We start from the raw sequence: 10,837 nt of genomic DNA on the forward strand, positions 1-10,837 counted from the left end.
CTCACCTTCACCAGAAGCGAAGGAAGATGCAGGGCCATTCTCAGAGTCTCTGAGTAGGTGTTCCTGGGAAAGCTTACTGGCCCGAAATCATGGAGAGATGATCTGATTCCGGAAGATGTTGGCATCCCTTTGTTTCCCCTGCGTTACTTGGGGAGATCTGGATCAAGCTGAATTAAGAGACAGGTAATGATCCCAGGTGTCAGGTGCTTGAGTAGAGGACTCCATGGTAACAGAGCCATCTGGCTTTCTTGTTGGCACCAGGCCTTATGACTTCATAGTGGAATCTTCTCCCAACAGGCAGAGGGGGATTTGCTGGGTGAAGAAGAGGCAAGGAGAAAGAAACCTGCCAAGCAATGCTTTGTCCTTCAGCCCAAATTTGAAGATTAAGGTTAATCTTGTCATGACTCGGGGCTCCTGGAGACTCCAAACTGGATGCCAGAGGGGGTGTTACCTGGAGAATGTGCAAGTCAGTGTGCACGCACCACTTTGCTGGGGTGTTGGCGGTGGAGCACTTGTCTTCCTCCCGCCCAGAACTCGGTGGTGAAGAAGCCAGGGCCCAGCGGGGTACACCTGAGGTGTGAGAGAGGCACTGACTTATCACAAGGAACATCTACCCTGAGCCAGTCGCTGCTGGATGGCTGAAAGGGTAAGGCCTTGGACCAGGGCACAGCCCACAATGTGGATATGGTCATGGGAATGGGCCTCTCCCTGAAAGCTGCTCACCAGGTAGTACAGGGAGGGCCATATCTTCCTTTGCAGAACCCCCTCGTCCATACAACCAGCCACCCAACACAGGTTTTGGAGGGGGCAAACTTGGGCTCAACCCTGGTGCTGCACTTAGCCTCTCCCTTGCTTCCTCAGCACAGCAGAGTTGAAAAGGCAGTTCTGCCTTGCAGGGCCTCCTAAGGATTAAATGAGAAAGGACCACAGAGTGCCCACGAGGTGTCTGGGAAATGGCAGGCACTCAGCAAAGAGGCATTGTGCATATTTGACTCTGATGGCCATAAGCAGGGCACCTGGGACTCTGAGGAGGCAGTGCCTGATCCATGCTCCCTAGGAGCACATAGTTCGTGGGGAGCACACTCCTCCCGGAGGGTTAGGACTCATGATGGGGACTGTGATAATCACGCTACACACAGCGTGTTAGGGGCAATTACAGACCATGGACAGATGGGGGAGATGATAAGAGAAGGGCATGGGCAGGGGCATGTGCGGTGGAGGCTCAAGGCCAACAAGTTCCAGTGGGGATCAGGAAGGCTGGGGTCCCCAAGTGGAACAACCCTGAGTGCTTGCTCACTCAGGGTCAATTGTCCCCACCACATACTCATGGGCCCTGGGCCTGGCCCAGACAGGCAACGTCTACAGGTAAGAAATGGGCTGACTTTTCACCACCAGATATTCTACAAATTCTTCTGGGAAAGAAAACTTACTCCTCACGTAAAATGTTACAACCACTTTGGAAATCAATTTAGCGCTTCCTTAAAAAGCTAGAAATAGAAGTACCATATGATCCAGTAATCCCAATCCTTGGAATATATCCTAGAGAAATAAGAGCCCTTACATGAATAGATATGTGCACACTCATGTTCATTGCAGCACTGTTCACAATGGCAAAAAGATGGAAACAACCTAGGTGCCCATCAACAGATGAATGGATAAATAAATTATGGTGTATTCACACAGTGGAATGCTATGCGTCGATAAAGAACAATGATGAATTTGGGAAATATAACATGGAGGAATCTGGAAGGCATTTTGCTGAGTGAAATTAGTCAGTTACAAAAGGACAAATATTGTATGAGATCACTATTATAAGAACTCAAGAAAAGGTTTCAACACAGAAGAAAACATTCTTTGATGGTTACGAGGGTGGGGAGGGAGGGAGAGGGGTATTCACTAATTAGATAGTAGACAAGAATTATCTTAGGTGAAGGAAAAGACAACGCAAAAGCTAAGACATATCCTGAATACAACCAAACACTTAAATGGACAGAAGAGCAGGGGCAGGGGTCTAGGGACCATGGTTTCAGGGGACATCTAGATCAACTGGCATAACAAAGTTTATTAAGAAAATGTTCTTCAAAAGATGGCAAGCAGCCATCTAAGATGTATCAGTTGGTCCCAACTCACCTGGAGCAAAGAAGAATGAAGAACACCAAAGACACAAGAAAAATAAGAGCCCAAGAGACAGAAAGGGCTATATAAACTACAGACTCCATCAGCCTGAGACCAGAAGAACTGGATGGTGCCTGGCTACCACCAAGGACCACCCTGACAGGGAATACAACACAGAGTCCCTGATGGAGCAGGAGAAAAGTGGGGTGCAGGACTCAAATTCTAGTAAAAAGACCAGACTTAATGGTCTGAGACTGGAGGACCCCCACAAGACATGGCCCCCAGACTCTGTTAGCCCAAAACTAAAACCATGCCCAAAGCCAACTCTTCAGACAAAGATTAGGCTGGACTATAAGACATGAAATGATACTTGTGAAGAGAGTGCTTCTTGGCTTAAGTAGATACATGAGAATAAATGGGCAGCTACTGTCCGGAGGCGAGATGAGAAGGCAAAAAGGGACAGGAGCTTGTTGAATGAACATGGGAAATCTGGAGTGGAAAGGAGGAGTGTGCTGTCATATTACAGGGAGAGCAACTAGGGCCACATAACAAAGTGTGTGTAAATTTTTATATGAGAAACTAACTTGAACTGTAAACTTTTACTTAAAGCACAATTAAAAAAAAAAATTATTCCTCAACTCCCACCCCTCTGCCACCCAAAGGACATGGCTTCTCCGTCTCTTCAACATAGAGTCTGGCAAGAACCTAGCTCCTGACCAAGGCCAGTTTAATAGTTTCTTTATTTCTCTTGCCTTCCTTCCCTCCCATCCTTTTTTCCTTTCTTCCAATATTTAGTATCTACAACATATAAGGCCTATGGTTCAGTGGTAGAATTCTCACCTTTCATGCAGGAGACCTGGGTTCAATTCCTGGCCAAAGCATCTCAAGTGCAGCCACCACCCGTATGTCAGTGGAGCTTCTAGACTAAGATGGACTAGGAAGAAAAGCCTGGCAATCTCCTTCTGAAAATCAGCCAATACAAACCCTGTGGATCACAATTATCCGCAACAATCATGCGGATGGTGTAAGACTGAGCAGCATTTGGTTCTGTTGTGCATGGGGTCACCATGAGTCAGGGGCCTACTTGATGGAAGCTAATGACAACATTCTAGGCCCTAAGGATACTGACATATGGATCTTGCTTTGGTGGAATTTATAGACTAGTGGGACAAGTAACCATGAAGAGACATTTTCATAGCAGAGGAGAGGGTGCTCTGAATGAACAGTATCAAGGTATGGAAGCAAAAAATAAGGTTGTATTACTAAGCCAGGGAGGTCAGGGAAGTGACATTGAGCTAAGAGCTGAAGAAGTCATCAGCCAGGAAGAAAAGAGAGGGAAGAGATTCCAGGTAGAAGAATTAGCATGTGCGAAGGCACTGCGACAGGAAGATGCTTGGCAAGTGAGGAGAGAAGGTCTGGGTGGGTGGACAGGACAGAGGGAAGGAAATACAAGATGGGCCGAAAGTCAGCAGATCAGACCAGTCATTTGTTAAAAAGATATCATTTGAGAGCCTACCATGTGCTAGGCTAGTGCCAGACAGACAAGATCCTACACGCATGGAGCAGACAGGCCTCGGACCAAGAAGAGCATTTCAGCGGAGGAGAAGTGAAAAATAAAGTGATGCAATGTTACCCGGGGTGGCGGGACACTGGGGGCTGGGGAGGAAGACTCCTGTGTGCTGACAATCAAGGAGAGGACGTGGATTAAGGCCCTGAGGCAGGACCAAGTTTGGCCCACCAAGAATGGCATGGAGGCCTGCGTGGAGGCAGCGGAGTGAGCAGGGGAAGAAGGATACAAGATGAGGTTGCAGTTATTGGCAGGGCCAGAGTAACTGAGGATCCTGTGTAACCTAACCACAGGATGAACCCATTGCTGGGTTTTAACAGAGGAGGTCTGGGTTTCAGAAAAACCGTTCTGGCCTCCAATGTAAGCAGGGAGCCAGAATGGCTGGGGAGGGTCAAGGAGAGGTGACACATGGAATACCCCTCTCTTTCCAGATATCCCAACAGAGCTTCAGGCCTGAACCCAGAGCCTCATCCTCTCAGAGCCTTCAGGAGGAGGCCCCAGAGTCCCTTCCTCAGCAAACTCAGGCCACTAGTTCAAGGGAGGCCCTCGGCTCCCATGGCCTCTTAGAAGGGGTCACCGTGGCCTTAGAGTACCTGCCTTTCTTCCACACCAATGGACCACTGCTGACTGAGGAGGAGAGGACCCCACAGCCTGAGGCTTTTAGGGACCAAGAAGGAGGCCAAGGTATTAGACAGGTGCCCTTCCTGGAACACTCCACAATGCTCAGTGGATTCTTCCCTTGTTACCGCTCAGAGGAAGAGATTTTTCCCAGTCTGGCCTTTCCTGGCAGATGCTGTGGAGGATTTCAAGACATACACACCGGGAGGGAGGCACAGGCTGGCTGCTTCTGTAGGATAACATTCAGTAACGAATGCTCTGTAAGTTGGGGGAGGGGGTCACAGGAGGGTGGGGGACAGTAGCACCAGTCCTCTACCTAGCATCCCCCAGACTCTGTCCCAGGGCCCCAGACCCCAGTGGGCCACTAGCCAGTCCCCTGAGGTCTGCAAGGACTCTCGGGATAGTGTCATAGGATAAGGGCTCAGAGGCTGGAGCCAAACTACCTGAGCTCAGTCCCAGCTCAGCTACTTCCTAGTAGGGTGCCTGGGGCATGTGTTTACTCCGAACCTCAGTTTTCTTCAGGGCTTTGAACCGGTTCTTTGTGGTTCAGTTATGGCCGAGGAAGCAAAACCAGAATAGATCTGAATTTTTAAAATTTGGGTGAACCAGAGCAGTAACTGGAATTGGAAAAACCCCACTAGAAATCTAATCTCCCTCTTAGAAAACAAGGGCAGCATACTCGTTGCATAGCAACTAAATCTCTTGCCCTTTGGAGTTTGAGGAGAGTCAGAAACAGCGGTGCTCTGCTCAAAGATGGTGGCTGACCACAGTGCTTTGAATGTGTGTTGCTTTACACAGCCCTGCCAACAATCCAATCTCACGCATCAGGCTCCTGAAAGGGCTCACTACACCTCTTCCTGAGTCTCCCATTCCAGGGCTTTGACTCGCAATTTTCCCCATTCCGTTGTCATCCCAGATCACCCGAATTGTAAAAATTCGGGTCTGTTCTGGTTTCGCTTCATTGGCCATGTCTGAACTGGTTCGAAGTCCTGTTTCTTTATATAACAGAGAGAATTATAGTAGCTATTCTTAGAGTTATTGTGAGAATTACATACACTAATGCACCTAAAGGGGTCAGCCCATAAAAATAAAAGGAGCTCACACTTGCTGTCCTGATGACTTGCTAGACACCCAGAGAAATGTTTTCAGGCATCATCTCACTTAATCCCAATAATAATAATCCTTTGATTTGAGGTAGGTCTCATTACTATTTCCATTTAATGGATGAGTCTCAGAGAAGTTAAGTGACTTGGCCAAGGACACATAGCTGGAAAATGGCAAACCTTGGATTTGAGCCCCAAAGCCTGTTCTCTGTAACATTATTAAAAACCCCAACCAGTACCTCGAAGCTGGACATCAGTTCCTATAAGGATGTTGAAGAAGGTGAGATCTGTGGGTTCTAGTCCCAGACACACCCCTCCAGCTAGAGGACCTTATTGGCATTGCTGAGTACTGTCCCATCTGTAGAACAGGCCCAGGCCCACTGTGGTGTTGTGAGTATAGGCCAGTCCTGGGTATCTGGGCCAAACCTGGGAAGGCAGGGCTTGCACCTGGCTGACCATCTTGTCTCCTTCCAACCAGACGGCTTCGGCAGGCCTGCGCCTCACTGCCTCGTCCTCACACTCACTGGCCTGCTGTCCCCGCCTGCTGGTCTCTGCAGAGCACTTCCGTGACAGATGCCTGGATGCTCCTCTCTTCAGCGATGCCATCTTCACGGGTCATGCCCTTTGTGCCTCAGGATTTGTGCCTTATTATAGGACTCCTGAGGAAGGACTGCGCACCAGCTCTGGGCCTCCTGCATCTCCGCCGGGGACCCTGAGACTGACAGGAGAGTGGTCCAGGCCTGGTGCAGCCACACTGTGAGGACATCCTCCCTGCCACACCCCTCCTCAGTGAGTCTACACACAGCCAAGAAAGAGCCAGGCACTATCTGCCAGGCCGCACCTGGGCCCACCTCCACCTGTCCTTTTCCTGGCTGCGCAAGAGCCACTGAAAAACTGGTCATTGAGAGGTGAGGGTCCCATAGCTCAGGCAGTTCACCTCTGAGGCCTAAGGTGGCCTGGGAACTGAACTTGCAGGCCTTAGTTCTTCCCTGCCATAGTGCCCCAATGCCACTGTGAGGGGCGTCCCACCTCCCTAACCAGCAGGCTCTCCCATCCCCTCAGTCCACAGATAGGCTCCACCTCAGCTGTTCCACTCTACAGGTCTGGGGTTTGGCTTTCTCCTGGAGGAGCAGAGGGGAGAAGCTCAGCCTTGTGCCCCACATTCAGCCCCACCCTTCCACCTCCACTCCTCGTCCCCAACACCAGGAAGTGGCCCATCTCATCCCGGGCTCCTCCCACCTTGTTTTCCTAGCTGGAAAAACTACCCAATGTGAAGTGGAGAATAGCAGCCCCCAGTGGTGGTTCCACAAAAGGAATGTCTACTTTGTCCAGCACTCAGGCCTTCTGACTGGTCCTTCTGTAGCCTGCCCCAAGCTCGAGAGAGGGAGCAGGGTTTGCCTGAGCAACTGAGGGGTGCAAAGGGCCACAGACTGGTTTTGTAAATAAATTGTTATTACAAAGGTCAGAGTTGGTGCCCTAATTTGCTGCTTTAGAATAATACTTGCAGCTTCCATTTGTTGAAGTTTCACTGTGTTCAAGGCACCTTACAAAGATCATATCCATTAATATTTAGAGGTAGGTTCTGGTATCTCCTTTCTACAAATGAAGAAACAGCTTCAGAGAGGTTAAGCAGCTTGCCCAAGCTCACACAGCTGACAAGCAGTGGAGCCGGGATTCACTGCCAGGTCTTCCTGAACTCCGGGCCTGAGTGCTTCCCCACTTCCCCACTACCTCCCACCTCAGTGAGTCTACTCAGCAAGAAAAAGGCCAGGTGCTGTCTGCCAGGCCTCCTTTGGACCTAGGTCTGCTCTCTTTCCTTCGCTGCCTCTCTGCTACTCTTTACACCCCTGCCTCTGCCCCCTGACATTTACAGCAGGAGGTGGGGGACAGTGACACAGCACACATCTACTAGGGCCCTACCTTCTTGGGCTCTGTGGACACAAGTTGTCTGTTGCCTCAGGTCTGACTTCCATCTCCATGCTCCTACTCCACCTTGGCAGATGGCCCATGGCTGAGGCCAAGTATGGTGATGATGGTGTGTGCTGACCCTGCCCACTCCCAATAACAGACAGGGAATGTTGGCTCCTGCTTGAAACAGTTCTTTGGCAACCAGTCGTACATGTAGGCCTCACATTCAGAGCCATGCTGTCCTGTGGGGCTGGTCTCATGACCCTTCCTTGGTTTGTTCCTTTGATATACACCCCTCTGACAGCTGGATTCCTTCCTTCCTACTGGGGAGGACTGTTAGTCCAGGACACTCTCCTCTGCTCACCATTCTTCTTCCTGAGTGTGGGGGAAGTTGAGAAAGAGGATGGGGAGAGAAATTCCACAATGGTGGCCTGCTCATCAACACTCCCTTAATTGACTTTCCTTCTTCCCTTGTCTTCTCCACTCCTCCGTCACACTACTGGGATACATAAATTACTTGCACCCAAATCTTCACCTTAGGGACTGCTTTGGAGGAACACAAATGACATCTGGCATTCCTGGGACTCTGAGTCCTTTATCTCTACAACTGGCCCACTGATAAGCTCAAATGGACACCCATTTGCACTTGTGGTCAACCAGTTCCTTTGGCCCACCACTTGTCCACTATTGCCTAATTATGCTACTAGGTCCATAATTAACCCCACACCATGGGTCTATTAAGTGGCTCAAGCCTGGCTAATGAGAGTATTGCAGCCTCTGGCAATGGTGATTGGTTCAGTTCCTGAGTCCTCCTCATCCCCCTCCCCCCTACTTCCATGTCCCCAGCCCTTTCCTCCCCCCTCACTCACAGGGATTTGGAAACCACTGGGTGTGTGTCCTGGGGTGAGGGTGTCCTGACTTATCTCAGATGGTCAGATGGGTGTGTGTGTGGTGGGGGGAGGGCACAGAACTTTGGAGGGAGGCCTCAGCTTCCCACCAGTGAGCCCACCAGGTCCTGGTAAAGAGCAAAGGCTGATTTGCTAGGAGCCCAAATGTGCCTCAGAGTGGACTGTAGGGGCTTGCCAATGTGAGACACAGCTGGGGCCCGATGTGGGCCCTTTGTCCTTTCACAGAGAGCAGCAGGAGAGTTGAGGATTGTCGCTGACCTGCAGGTCCCACCGCCCACAGGATCATGGTCTATCCACTCACCTGCTGCTCCAGGCTGTCAGTAATCACTTTACTGCAGATTGAATTGTATCCTCCCAAACACTGAGGTCTTGGCCCCTGTTCCTGTGGATGTGATCCCATTTGGAAATAGGGTTTTCTTTTGTTATGTTATTGAGGTCATACCAGTGTAGGGTGGATCCTAAACCTAATTACTGCTGAGTTATAAAAGGATCGGAATAGACACAGAGACACATGGGGGAAGACAGACACTATGTGAGGATTACTGCAGGCCAAGGAACCAAGGAATGCTGGGGCTACCGATAAGAAAGGAATCAACATGGCTGAAACCTTGATTTGGACTTTCAGCCTCCAGAACTGTGAGAAAATAAATTTCTGTTCTTTAAATCTGTAGAGTTGTGGTATTTCTGTTATGGCAGCACTAGTAAACTAAGGCAGACTGCAGCCCAGCATCCTCTCCCTCAGCAAACGAGCTGGGCTCTGGGCAAGCAACACTGCCCACTGCTCCCCTTGTCTCTCCCACCTGACACTAGTTCAGGCTGTCCCCTCTGCCTGCTCTGCCCTCTTCACGACCTCCACAGGTCAAAATCCAGCTCAACACCACCTCTTTCCCAAGGCTTCTGAGTTCTGTCCTCAAGACTTTCTCTCCAATGAACCTCTAGCCTCTGTGCTCTTTAGGGTCAAGGGTGGGCCCAGGCTCACCAGCCTGCCCCCAGAGCCCTGCAGCAAGTGTGTAATAAATGCACGATGGAGGAGACCCACTGTATGGCAGAGGATGGCGTGAACATTCCCCAGCGCAGAGTCCACTCTCACTGTCAGCATCACAGACGTCTTGGTATTCCAGAACGCTTAGCCCACAGTAGGCGCTCAGCAGGTGCTTCTAGATGTGACTTCAATAGCTAAATGGCTCCGCCTTCCTTACCTCTCTTCTTACCCAGAAACTGTTCGGCTCCAGATCCCCTCACCAAGGTTTCCTGTTCTTTGACTCATCAGGCCTCTGATTGTCCTCAGGACAAACCCACTTGAGTCCATCCACTGAGAAGAAAAGGCCAAGGAGGACCAGCCATTTCCTGTCCTCAGATGTCCACAGCGCCAGTCTTGGCCCACAGGACCCTATTGGGGAAGAAAGGACACAGGGCATCCCAGGCATTCCAGGGAAGGTGTTTTCTCCCCTTGATTAAAGAGTCATCTGCTCCAGGAGCCCTAAAAATTTGAATGTAGTTGTTGTTGTTGTTAGGTGCTGTCAAGTTGATTCTGAATCATAGTGATCCCATGTGACAGAGTACAACTGCCCTCTAGGGTTTCCTAGGCTGTAATCTTTACAGAAGCAGATCGACAGGTCTTTCTCCCACAGAGCCACAAGGTGGATTTGAACCACCAACCTTTTGGTTAGCAGCTGAGCCCTTAACCATTGTGCTACCAGGGCTCCTTATGAATGCAGTAGGCAAATGTTCATAGCATCTCACTGATGGAGGAGAAACTGAGGCAGAGAAGTTAGGACAGTGTGCCGAGGGTGTGGGGGGCAAGGCCTTTCGAAAAGTTGCTTCCACTTTCTGAGTTGTAGCACCTTGGCTAAGAGGTTGGGCTCATGAGTCAAACAGAGAGTGTAAATCCTTAATCTGCCACTTATTGGCTGTGTGGCTTTGGAAAAATTGCTTAACCTCCCTAAGTCTCATTCTTCTCCCCTGTAAAACAGAGAATTGCTCACAGAATTAAATGAGGTGATGTAGGTGGAGTATATAACACTGTGGCTGGCTGTGGTGAGGCCTTGATAAGTGAAGGCAGGTAAAGAAATTGGGGGTATCACCTCTCATTACTGGGCTGCTCTCCACTCCATACACACTATCAGCTCCCAAGAAGCAGCAGGTGGGTCCCCATCAAGGTTCCTCAAAGGCTCACTCTGACATTCCCAGGCTTCTCTGAGCCCACCAGTTCAGTCATCCTTGTTATTCTACAAGTATACACTGAGCCCAACTCTCCGTCAGCCCAATGCCAGGGAAAATGCATCAGAAGACTCCACACGTGGGCCACCAAATTTGACTATCCGCTTGAGAGCTCCAAGTGTTATGCAGCAGTGCCCTCTGCTGGCACATCTTGGCAAGACACCAACAACGGGTGGGGCTTTGGGGAGTCCAGATTTCCTTGGACACCACCTAGGAGGTGACCCACTTCTGCCCTCCAAAAGACAGATGAGGGAATTTAAGGCCTGCACTTACCCAGAGTGCCCAGTGCATCAGCAGAAGTACCAGGGCCACGGCCCAGGCAGCCCAGGCAGCCTAGCCTACCAGCTGCTTTGCCCTGTGACTCCACAACTACCTGCTTCTGTCTTTTTTCTCTTGAT

Source organism: Loxodonta africana, chromosome 2, assembly GCF_030014295.1.
Source record: "Loxodonta africana isolate mLoxAfr1 chromosome 2, mLoxAfr1.hap2, whole genome shotgun sequence".
Classification (NCBI taxonomy): domain Eukaryota; kingdom Metazoa; phylum Chordata; class Mammalia; order Proboscidea; family Elephantidae; genus Loxodonta; species Loxodonta africana.